Source organism: Brachyhypopomus gauderio, unplaced genomic scaffold, assembly GCF_052324685.1.
Source record: "Brachyhypopomus gauderio isolate BG-103 unplaced genomic scaffold, BGAUD_0.2 sc44, whole genome shotgun sequence".
Lineage (NCBI taxonomy): Eukaryota > Metazoa > Chordata > Actinopteri > Gymnotiformes > Hypopomidae > Brachyhypopomus > Brachyhypopomus gauderio.
The window spans coordinates 2,195,517-2,208,016 of NW_027506870.1; the positions used below are offsets into that span (position 1 = coordinate 2,195,517).

The 12,500-nt window shown below is 45.0% G+C and overlaps 2 protein-coding genes across 7 annotated transcripts in view; both read left to right on the top strand.

Moving 5' to 3' along the window:
* Positions 1-12,500, top strand: part of LOC143486076 (NACHT, LRR and PYD domains-containing protein 3-like) — a 322,134-nt gene that overhangs the window by 34,052 nt on the left and 275,582 nt on the right. The window lies entirely within an intron of this gene.
* The window catches only part of adgrl1b (adhesion G protein-coupled receptor L1b), a 68,139-nt gene continuing 62,983 nt past the window's right edge, over positions 7,345-12,500 (top strand). For all 6 annotated transcript variants that reach the window (XM_076985830.1, XM_076985831.1, XM_076985832.1 and 3 more), the window contains exon 1: positions 7,345-8,842. The gene's annotated coding sequence lies outside the window, so the exon portion shown is untranslated. The remainder of the gene's footprint in view (positions 8,843-12,500) is intronic.

Sequence of the window (12,500 nt, forward strand, 5' to 3'; positions counted from 1 at the left end):
ATGTGAGGGCCTGCTGTGCTAATGAGTGCAGTCAAACCACAGAGACAGGTGTAGATCAAACCACAGAGACAGGTGTAGATCAAACCACAGAGACAGGTGTAGGTCAAACCACAGAGACAGGTGTAGGTCAAACCACAGAGACAGGTGTAGGCCAAACCACAGAGACAGGTGTAGGTCAAATTACAGAGATAGGTGTAGGTCAAATTACAGAGACAGGTGTAGGTCAAACCACAGAGACAGGTGTAGGTCAAACCACAGAGACAGGTGTAGTTCAAACCACAGAGACAGGTGTAGATCAAACCACAGAGACAGGTGTAGGCCAAACCACAGAGACAGGTGTAGGTCAAACCACAGAGACAGGTGTAGGTCAAACCACAGAGACAGGTGTAGGCCAAACCACAGAGACAGGTGTAGGTAAAACCACAGAGGCAGGTGTAGGTCAAATTACAGAGGCAGGTGTAGGTCAAATTACAGAGACAGGTGTAGGTCAAACCACAGAGGCAGGTGTAGGTCAAACCACAGAGACAGGTGTAGGTCAAACCACAGAGACAGGTGTAGGCCAAACCACAGAGACAGGTGTAGGTCAAACCACAGAGACAGGTGTAGGCCAAACCACAGAGACAGGTGTAGGTCAAACCACAGAGACAGGTCAATCAATCAATCAATCAAAGTTTATTTGTATAGCGCTTTTCACAACACATGTTGTCACAAAGCGCCTTACAGGATTTAAAAGGTTAACAATACTACGGGTCCAGAACCCTAATGAGCAAGCCAAGGGCGACAGTGGCGAGGAAAAACTCCCTAAGATAGTGGGGAATAGGAAGAAACCTCGGGAGAACCAAGACTCAAAAGGGAACCCATCCTCCATTGGGCGGTCCGTTAACACACAGATTACACAAAATACAGACAAATACACAAGTCACACACAAATCACACAATCAGACTAAGTAAAGGTAAAAATGAAAGTTCTGGGTTATGATATTGTCACTGTAAATGTCTGTTGATGAACGCCAGGCTTTCATTCCGTGTCGGAGCAGCGATGCTGGTATTGTAGGCTCCGACTGCAATGTTACTCTCCAGGTGAACCTCGGAGAAAAGATACGAGATGTAGTAAATATGTAACAGATTAATCAAAGGCCAAACTAAACAGAGACAGGTGTAGGTAAAACCACAGAGGCAGGTGTAGGTCAAATTACAGAGACAGGTGTAGGTCAAACCACAGAGACAGGTGTAGGCCAAACCACAGAGACAGGTGTAGGCCAAACCACAGAGACAGGTGTAGGTCAAACCACAGAGACAGGTGTAGGTCAAACCACAGAGACAGGTGTAGGCCAAACCACAGAGGCAGGTGTAGGTCAAACCACAGAGGCAGGTGTAGGTCAAATTACAGAGACAGGTGTAGGTCAAACCACAGAGGCAGGTGTAGGTCAAATTACAGAGACAGGTGTAGGTCAAACCACAGAGGCAGGTGTAGGTCAAACCACAGAGGCAGGTGTAGGTCAAACCACAGAGGCAGGTGTAGGTCAAACCACAGAGACAGGTGTAGGCCAAATCAAAGAGACAGGTGTAGGTCAAACCACAGAGACAGGTGTAGGTCAAACCACCTAGGCAGGTGTAGGTCAGCATTCAGCTTACAACCACCAGATCACTGGATGGATTGGAGTCTGTTTGAGGCCATTAATGTAATATTAACATTTATAGGCCTTATGTTTAATAATAACATACATTTTTATATAACACTTTTATTTCCAAAGTGCGTTTGATGATGAACAAAATTTTAATTTTACACTGAAGTAACATAAATAACTACAAATGATGTTACATAAAATAAAAGCCCCATATGAACTAAAAAGTCCAACCTAAATCAAATCAAATCAAATATATTTGTATAGCGCTTTTCACAACACATGTTGTCACAAAGCGCTTTACAGGATTTACAAGGTTACCAATACTATGGGTCCAAATCCCTAATAAGCAAGCCAAAGGCGACAGTGGCAAGGAAAAACTCCCTAGATGGTGGGGAATAGGAAGAAACCTTGGGAGGACCAAGACTCAAAAGGGAACCCATCCTCCATTGGGCGGCCCGTTAACACACCAATTACACAAAAACAAATTATACAGATGAATACACAAGTTACAAACAAATCACACAATCAGACTAAGTATAAGGTAACTAGAATGAAAGTTCTGGGTGTTGATATTGTCAATGTAAATTTCTTGTGATGAACGCCAGGTTTTCATTCCGTGTCGGAGCGATGATACTGGAATTGTAGACTCCAACTGCAGTGTTACTCCCCAGCTGAACCTTGGAGAAGAAAGATATGTGATGTGGTAAATATGTAACAGATTAATCAAAGGCCAAACTAAACAGATGAGTCTTTAATCGAGTTTTAAACATTGAGACTGTGTCTGAGTCCCGAATAGAGGCAGGAAGATTATTCCACAATTGTGGAGCTTTAAAAGAAAAGGCTCTTCCACCTGCTGTGATCTTTTTGATCCTAGGAACAGTTAATAAGCCTGCGTCCTGCGAGCGAAGTGAACGTGCTGGGTTGTAATGATCTCACCATGTTGATTATTTAATTTTATTTTAATTAGATTTTAAAAACATATCACCCTGTTATTCCTATAGCTGTCACGGTTAACAGACACAGTCTCAATGGTTTGGTAGGTAGGAGTTCTACTTAGCGAATGGGCGTTGGAAACCGTTTTTTTTTTCATTTTTGGGTGATGTTGTCCTTAACCGTCTGTCTGTCTGTTATCAGGTGTTTGTATCGGCACCGTTATTTTGTTGTTTTTGTTGTTTTTAACCTAAACAATATGATGAATTAGTCTCCAGTAATGTAACCACACAAATGGGTTGATGAGGTGCTAGTTGGCTGTATAAAGACTAACGTGATTTCTCTATGGTTTCTCCATCAGGCTCTCAAAGTGCGTTTGATGATGAACAAAATTTTTATTTTACACTGAAGTAACATAAATAACTACAAATGATGTTACATAAAATAAAAGCCCCAAATGAACTAAAAAGTCCAACCTAAATCAAATCAAATCAAATCAAATATATTTGTATAGCGCTTTTCACAACACATGTTGTCACAAAGCGCTTTACAGGATTTACAAGGTTAACAATACTATGGGTCCAGAACCCTAATGAGCAAGCCAAAGGCGACAGTGGCGAGGAAAAACTCCCTATGATGGTGGGGAATAGGAATAAACCTTGGGAGGTCCAAGACTCAAAAGGGAACCCATCCTCCATTGGGCAGCCTGTTAACACATATATAAAGACATGATTTCTCTATGGTTTCTCCATCAGGCTCTCACCAAGGAAGCCTCGTATGTGCTCTCTTTCAGCCATTAGAGGGCGATATAGCCTAACTTCCTGGAAAATGGACCGGGGTGACAACTAATAACACACAATTAATAATCATTAATAATACTATACAGACATAAACACCACATAACACACACAACAGGGCCGGAGCCGCAAGGGCTCATGGGTAATGACGTCCCCCCCCCATTCAGGGCAAACCCCGCCCCGTTCTCAACTAAGGAGTCAAATTGAGCATGCGCAGAGGAGTTGGCCTGGCCTTAACTAGGGTTCAACTACAATTTGTATGTTTTGACAATGCAGGTTGTAAGGTCAGATCAACTTTTAACAAGAAACTCAATAAAGTAAGCTGATCCAATTACTTTGTTATAGTTTATGGTGCAATTAATTATTTTTGGCTCAGCTAAACTAAAAATCATTGTAAGGTGAGCAATTTTAAGTTCTGTTTTTTACAGTGTACAGGAGGTGAGGATGACCTGTGCAACTGTGGAGGGAAGGGTCTCCTCTCAGTCTCAGACTCTGAGCATGTTCCCTCTCTCTCCACACATGCCAGGCTACTCCTGTCCTGTGTATGCAGTAGGCGGACCTCTATGAGATTAGCCTGAAGAGCTGGCCGGGTCGTGGCGACCAGGAGTTGAGATTCAGCTGTGATGTCAAGAGCGCTGACATTTGAGCACGCTCTCCTCCTGGTCCGTCAAGGTGGACGCATCCCTGAACCGGCTGGCGGGACCACGGTCCGTCACCACTATTCCTCCGCGATGTGACCCACCTACACACACTATTTTTACTGCCTTTTACTGTAGGTTCCAGGTGGAGAGACACACCAGCCCCTGGGGCCTCTGGAGTAAACGGCAGGTGTTAATGGAAGCCATGAGTCATTCTGATCTTTGGACCATTTCTTTGGATGCAAATCGAGTTCTGACTGTAAATCACTTGGTGCATGGCAGAAGGGTGATTGTTTCAACTCAAGTCACTTAACGAATTGCTCTTGGGTTACATGCCTGCTGGGTCTCAGACGTGCGCAGATGGATGGAGGGGCATCGTGTGACTGAACAGACCGCACAAAGACTGTTGCATTGTGGAGAAAAAGATGATGTCATGGCAAAAAAATCAAATGAATGAACTGAATTTATTCAGAAACCTGAAATCGGCAATGATGCCTGGACCATAATAATAAAATTATTATTAATAAAATCATTAATGTCTTTGAAATGTATTCAAAGTTATTTATTTATTTATTTATTAAGTGGACCATGAAGAAATTAGTTTTATTTGGGCTCACACTATACACACATATATCTCATTAACATGTACAGTATGTGTTAGTGTTAAGGTGCAGACACATATACAAGTTTCAAGGCTGTATTCCTCCGTATGGGGGAACTGTGAAGTAGTTCCAGCAGGTTTGTCTCTGTGCAGGGGGCACATGTACGTGACTCAACAACAGGCTGCTCTGTGGTCTTGTGCACCAGGACTAGAAACATTTCCCCATCCTCAGACTCCACTGGGGTTTCCATGTTTGGCCCTGTTACTAAAGGTCAAAGTGTGATGTTCAGGACATGATCTGAAATATTCAGATGCAGAGACAGTTAAGACACAGAGAGGTCTGGGAAGTACATGCTGCTGCTCAACAAATAATTTGTGCTGTTGTGTTGCAGTGGTGTTGTGTGGTTGTTTTGTTGTTGTGGTGTTTTGTGGCTGTGTTGCTGTGGTGTTGTGTGGTTGTTTTGATGTTTTGTTGCTGTGGTGTTTTGTGGTTGTTTTGTTGCTGTGGTGTTGTGTGGTTGTTTTGTTGCTGTGGTGTTGTGTGGTTGTTTTGATGTTTTGCAGTGGTGTTGTGTGGTGGTTTTGATGTTTTGCTGTGGTGTTGTGTGGTTGTTTTGCTGTGGTGTTGTGTGGTTGTTTTGCTGTGGTGTTGTGTGGTTGTTTTGCTGTGGTGTTGTGTGGTTGTTTTGCTGTGGTGTTGTGTGGTTGTTTTGCTGTGGTGTTGTGTGGTTGTTTTGTTGTTTTGCTGTGGTGTTGTGTGGTTGTTTTGTTGTTTTGCTGTGGTGTTGTGTGGTTGTTTTGTTGTTTTGCTGTGGTGTTGTGTGGTTGTTTTGTTGTTTTGCTGTGGTGTTGTGTGGTTGTTTTGTTGTTTTGTTGCTGTGGTGTTGTGTGGTTGTTTTGTTGCTGTGGTGTTGTGTGGTTGTTTTGATGTTTTGCAGTGGTGTTGTGTGGTGGTTTTGTTGTTGTGGTGTTGTGTGGTGGTTTTGATGTTTTGCTGTGGTGTTGTGTGGTTGTTTTGTTGTTTTGTTGCTGTGGTGTTGTGTGGTGGTTTTGATGCGCTGAGGTCTTATATTGTTGTGGTGTGTTGTTATGCCATTGTCTTCTTTAGGTGTTGTGGTAGTGTGTTGTTCTTTACTAGTTGACATACACAATGAACAGGTACTGTACAACACAGGTGCACCATGGGTGATTGCTGGCCATCTCTCCAGAATGCTCCATGCAATTTGTACTGCCATCTCTGTGTGGAATCTGCAACATGTGGCCAGTGGTTAGGGAACTGGTCTTGTGACCGGAGGGTTGTGGGTTCAATTCCCAGACCTGAGGCCATGACTGAGGTGCCCTTGAGCAAGGCACCTAACCCCAACTGCTCCCCGGGCGCCGGGCTAGGGCTGCCCACCGCTCTGGGCACGTGTGATCCACAGCCCCCTAGTAATCACTAGTGTGTGTGTGTGTGTGTGTGTTCTAACTGCACAGATTAGCGGAGGACAAATTTCGATTGGGGTGTAAAAATCACAATTGACAAAATGGCACATTTCATTTCATTTCAGTGGGAACCTGAGCTTTGGATATAATGACCATCAAACCATTTCTTTTAGTCCTTTAGGGCTCTTTTCCTCTCATTGTGTTGTGTTGTTACGTCATGGTGTGTGTCATGGTGTCGTGGTGTGTGTATCTGACCCTCGACCTTCCTGGAATACTGATTGCAGACAGGGTTGAATCTGCAGAGAAGATGATCTGGGCTGTGAGAAAAGGTCAGTGGGCAGAGCTACCATTTTACAGGGTATGTCTGGCTAGGGATCAGGGGCTGTTAAAGTTTGCATTTGTAATGCTAATAAATAATTTGATTGCATTTCATGGGTTTCAAGCACTCTTCGCTACAGGGGAGCAGTGTAGCTACTTAACATGTCACTTATCCTCTCCAAAGAAACACACTTCTTTAATGTGAGAGGACTGCCTGGTGATGTTATTGATTACCTACAGAATACTTGGTTCGGTTTTCTGACTTAATTTTGATAATGCAATTTCATCTTTAGATTAATTCTATTCTAGCAATTCTAGTATGATGATTGTGTGTGTGTGTGTGTGTGTGTGTGTGTGTGTGTGTGTGAGAGAGAGAGAGAGAGAGAGAGAGTATTTATAAGAGAGAGAGAGAAAATAAAAGAGTGAAATTACTGCTTTATACATTCTAAATTATCCAGATACAGAATAGAAAACGTGGCCATTAAAATCTGGTAAGCGTATTACACCAACAAGCAGGGTCATTTAAAAAAGTAAATCCCAAAATAATTTACGTTTTTGCGAACACTAAATAAATTGCAGCAAGACCTCAGAAAAAGCTTTCCGAGTGGTAGACGAAGACGAGACGCGCATGCACGCGGATAGTCCGAATGCGCAGGTCTGAATGTAAATGCATTTCAAAATGCATTTACACACAGAGCAAACAGGCGAAATGTAAAATACAGATTTCCATACAAAGAAAGACAATCCGGTACAGAGGTGTATTTTAATAAAGGGCAGCCCATGCAAATTATTTTTTAACGATGGCGTTTGTTTTGGTTTGTGTTTATACACCAGAAACAACAGACCTTGATTATCCCCAAAAAATGTGATGTGTCCGCCAAAAGTCATCGAGTGCTCCGAGATACAGGTTGTCACGCGCATGTTTTGTTCAGAAGCATAGGGAGGCGGAGGAAGAATTCGGGTGGAGGAGCTTTGCTCTCTCTCTCTCTCTCTCTCTCTCTCTCTCTCTCTCTCGCTCTCTCTCTCTTTGCGCGCGCCTCTCAGCGTTATAACCTACACTGTGCACCGTGACGCCTACCGCATCCAGCAAAGAGGAGACTGTCATATCTTAAGGCAGGAGCGTCAAAGGCATAAAACAACGGACTATTTTGTTCAAATCGTTGATTTACTCGAAATACTGGAGGCCTTTTCCTGCCGAAGACCCGCGTTGTTGGCGCTTGTGTCTGGGCGTACGAGGCGTTTCGTTGTATTCGGATGTAGCAACAGTAGCCATCGGGGATTTGATCAAACCTGCGTCTCTTATCGATTAGTTATTGATAACTGACCAGGGCGTATCGTACATGTTGTAAATCTAAAATATTCTCATTTATCGGTTTTCGCATTTATAAACATCGTTTCTTGGTGAAAATCTGCGCTGCTGAATAAGGTTTCGAGGCATTACATTTGTAATTGGCAATAGCCGGCATAGTAGCTGTTTTTTTTAAGGAGGAGATTTGTATGTAGTCTATAACTGAGTGTTATATATGGTTCTTTTAGGGCATCAAAATATCAAATAGCCAAGATACTAATCCACAGTCATATGTTTAACCGATTTTTTCACTGAATGCAGGCCCGTTTGTCCGTAGGTAAAGGGTGTTGTCACGCTCGCGTAAACATTGATATTTCTCAGTTTTATCCGTCCTTATGCTTTAGGTATTATCAGATCGTTGCTGAGGTTGAATGCCACCGCCAGTCGTGTCATCCAAAATAATATTTCCATTGAGCCACGGACAGAAAGCGCGCGGGACAGAAGGACGGGGTGTTCCTCGTGCGCGGACGTGAACGGGGAGCGGCGCCAGTTGTGATTCCGACGGTTCCGCGCCGCTCGAGCGCATCCGTCTGTGTCCAAGTCACATCTCTCCTCTAACAGACGATCTACGCCAGGTCCGGCCTGCGTCCAGCCTCATTATATTCTCGTTGATGTACCCTTGACACGCCACCACTCATCTTGATAAGGAAAATGCAATTTACGCACTCGCCAAATCGAACCAATTAGCTAAAACGGAGCTAGAGTTTAGATTAGGTTCTCTCTTATCGCTATCATGACAAACTACGATCATTTTGCATCGAGTCAGCCTTTTTCGTAGGTAGCCAAGTGAGAGCGATTTTACCGCGCTAAGGTATACAGTGACGGTAAGGACATCCGAGCAAACTTGTCTGGCCACCATTTCGTGAATGTTGTTTTTTTTACGGACAGTCAGTTTCGGCGTTTGGAATATTTCCCTCCCTTAAGTTATTCTCGTAGGTGCCCCCCCCTTTCCCCTTCACCCTACACTCTGGTTCCGTGGGCCCGGCAGGAAGATGGCAGCTTATTAAATTTTAATCTTTATGCATTGGCGCGACAAGGCAGCCGAGAAAGAGAAGAACAGCGAAGCCGCGGGTGGAGCAGCAAAGGGAAGACTGCGCGAGGAACGGGAGGATGGACGACAGTCATTAGCCCAAATAGGGAGGATACAGGAGCGCGAGAAGGTAAGACTGGACTAATACCCGATGGGTGTCATAGCGTATTACATCAAACACTCTCCGTCTCACGCATGCACGCGCGCGCGCACACACACTCAGAAAAATCTCAGAGTTGGAATAGGTTTGGAAATTGAGCCCTAGGCCAATGCGTGTTGAATCTTGTGGTGCGTGAGAATTTTTTAAATGTGCTGGCGCCAATGTCCTCTCTCTCTCTCTCTCTCTCTCTCTCTCTCTCTCTCTCTCTCTCTCTCTCTCTCTCTCTCTCGTGTGCTGTGCGCGTTTTAGCATTCAGGTGTATTTATGTGTTGGCTGGAGACCGTTACCTACATGTGAGCAGATTTATACAACAGTCTCATGGAGGATGGAGTAAAATACGCTTACGTCGATCCACTCAATTTTCAGTGTTTTATTTGGAACTTCATGTTTTGTCATCGACCATGTTCATATGTTTGTAAATTAGAAAATTCAACTACTAAACATTTTATATGGACACGAACACAGTCAGTAGCGGTTTTGTGGTAGACACACGTAGCCGTCCACGTTGCAGTAACGGGCTCACAGCATCCGTATCCGCAGCGGCGGTGACGCGAACGCACTATTTAACGGCTCACTCGTAATGGACTCCGTGGTTTGTGTTGTGTATTTTGTGCCTCACACCATCGTAAATGGCTCTGACGCGGAAGAATTTGCGACTGAGACGTGGCGTTGGGTAGCGAAGCCGACCTGCCGCTGTTACCACGCCGTGTGCCGAATGCGTCGTTTGCCGTCGAGCGAGTCTGTGCAATTTCTTTTAACCTCACCTTTGCCGTCTGATTGGGAGAGGAATACAATAATGGAAAGTCACCACTACACTGGAACGGAAATAAAAAATAAATAAGGATTTATTATTATGTTTTGTAAATATGAAGTATTAATTATGGCTAGCCTATATGAATGTATCATGACTACTGATTCCCCTGCGCTGTAATAACTCGCCAAACGTGACACAATGCTACCCAACATACCGTTCACAAAATCGACCTTTGCAGCGTTCAGCTCGCAGAAGGGAACGGTGTGCAACAAATGATCCTAACACATCCTTTAAAAACCCACAAGAATCACATCACTCATCGCGAGCGTTGTCCAGAAAAAGAGGGCAAATTCTTTTCTAGGCAAAAATAATAATATTAAAAAAAACCCTATGCGCCTCCCCTCTAATGCACAATATGGGTAAAAATTACCCAAATTCATTTCCACTGTTTCCACTGTCATTTCCACAGGGGTTTTCTGTTCTGTGTTTTGAAATTAATTTATGTTATGATTGAACATTCCAAGCATTCTTTAAATATCATGTTTTTGATTACCACTGATCATTATTTTAATATAAGCATCTTTAATATAATTAATAAATGGTACAAGCAAGATCCAAAAAACAGGAAATGGAAGAATAAGACAAATAAGGAAACAGCAGAAAACAGGACTTGAATACAAACACAGACAAGGGGATGAGGAACAGGTGAGGAGAGAGAGGAGGAGCTCAGGTGAGGAGAGAGAGGAGGAGCTCAGGTGAAGAGAGAGAGGAGGAGCTCAGGTGAGGAGAGAGAGGAGGAGCTCAGGTGAAGAGAGAGAGGAGGAGTTCAGGTGAAGGGGAGAGAGGAGGAGCTCAGGTGAAGAGAGAGAGGAGGAGCTCAGGTGAAGAGAGAGAGGAGGAGCTCAGGTGAGGGGAGAGAGGAGGAGCTCAGGTGAAGAGAGAGAGGAGGAGCTCAGGTGAGGAGAGAGAGGAGGAGCTCAGGTGAGGGGAGAGAGGAGGAGCTTAGGTGAAGAGAGAGGAGGAGCTCAGGTGAGGGGAGAGAGGAGGAGCTCAGGTGAAGAGAGAGAGGAGGAGCTCAGGTGAAGGGGAGAGAGAAGGAGCTCAGGTGAGGAGAGAGAGGAGGAGCTCAGGTGAGGGGAGAGAGGAGGAGCTCAGGTGAGGAGAGAGAGGAGGAGCTCAGGTGAAGGGGAGAGAGAAGGAGCTCAGGTGAGGAGAGAGAGGAGGAGCTCAGGTGAGGGGAGAGAGGAGGAGCTCAGGTGAAGAGAGAGAGGAGGAGCTCAGGTGAAGAGAGAGAGGAGGAGCTCAGGTGAAGGGGAGAGAGGAGGAGCTCAGGTGAAGAGAGAGAGGAGGAGCTCAGGTGAAGAGAGAGAGGAGGAGCTCAGGTGAGGGGAGAGAGGAGCTCAGGTGAAGGGGAGAGAGGAGGAGCTCAGGTGAGGGGAGAGAGGAGGAGCTCAGGTGAAGAGAGAGAGGAGGAGCTCAGGTGAGGAGAGAGAGGAGGAGCTCAGGTGAAGGGGAGAGAGGAGGAGCTCAGGTGAAGAGAGAGAGGAGGAGCTCAGGTGAGGGGAGAGAGGAGGAGCTCAGGTGAGGGGAGAGAGGAGGAGCTCAGGTGAAGAGAGAGAGGAGGAGCTCAGGTGAAGGGGAGAGAGAAGGAGCTCAGGTGAGGAGAGAGAGGAGGAGCTCAGGTGAAGGGGAGAGAGAAGGAGCTCAGGTGAGGAGAGAGAGGAGGAGCTCAGGTGAGGGGAGAGAGGAGGAGCTCAGGTGAAGAGAGAGAGCAGGACAAGGATTGGTGGGGAAAACACTAGGAGACAGGGATGATCAAATGATACCAGACAGGTGTGGCACAAAACAACAGGCATGAGCAATCAACGATTTTATCAAGCGATAAAAGGACAAAGACCAGAAGTAAATATAAAACAGAATAAAAGTGGACAACTACTACAATATAAAGCAGGAATTAAATAACACAATCAAGACAAGAAATAACAGAACCATGATAACAGATAACACAGCCATTGAACTAAATTGTAAACCAGAGAAATGTGATCAAACAAAAATAAAATACCGCTTAACACATAACTAGAGCACAAACTGCTATCTCAATATTTACATCCCTCACAGGCCTGGTGTGCTGGCGCCCTCCTTGGGGATGTCTTCTTCTGGCTGGGTGGTGGCTGTGGTTTGTTTTTGTAATCCACATCTTCCCACTGCCTCAAGCACATGCTGTTGGAGTTTGGGTTTGTCCTCCATGTACCTCTTCATATGTGGCATGACAAGATTTTTGTCCAGCTCCATGATGAATAGCCACCATGCAGTGATCACACCACCCATATCTCCAGGGTGTTGTGCAGGTGAATTCACACCACCCATATCACCAGGGTGTTGTGCAGGTGAATTCACACCACCCATATCACCAGGGTGTTGTGCAGGTGAATTCACACCACCCATATCACCAGGGTGTTGTGCAGGTGAATTCACACCACCCATATCACCAGGGTGTTGTGCAGGTGAATTCACACCACCCATATCTCCAGGGTGTTGTGCAGGTGAATTCACACCACCCATATCACCAGGGTGTTGTGCAGGTGAATTCACACCACCCATATCACCAGGGTGTTGTGCAGGTGAATTCACACCACCCATATCACCAGGGTGTTGTGCAGGTGAATTCACACCACCCATATCACCAGGGTGTTGTGCAGGTGAATTCACACCACCCATATCACCAGGGTGTTGTGCAGGTGAAGTTGGTGTAGACATTGAGGATGGAAACACCCACCATGTTGTACCAGAGAACCACAGGCCTCTTCAAGGTTCAACAGTTAGCTAGTAAATAATAATTACTTACTATACTCACTTTCAAGGTAAGCTAAACCT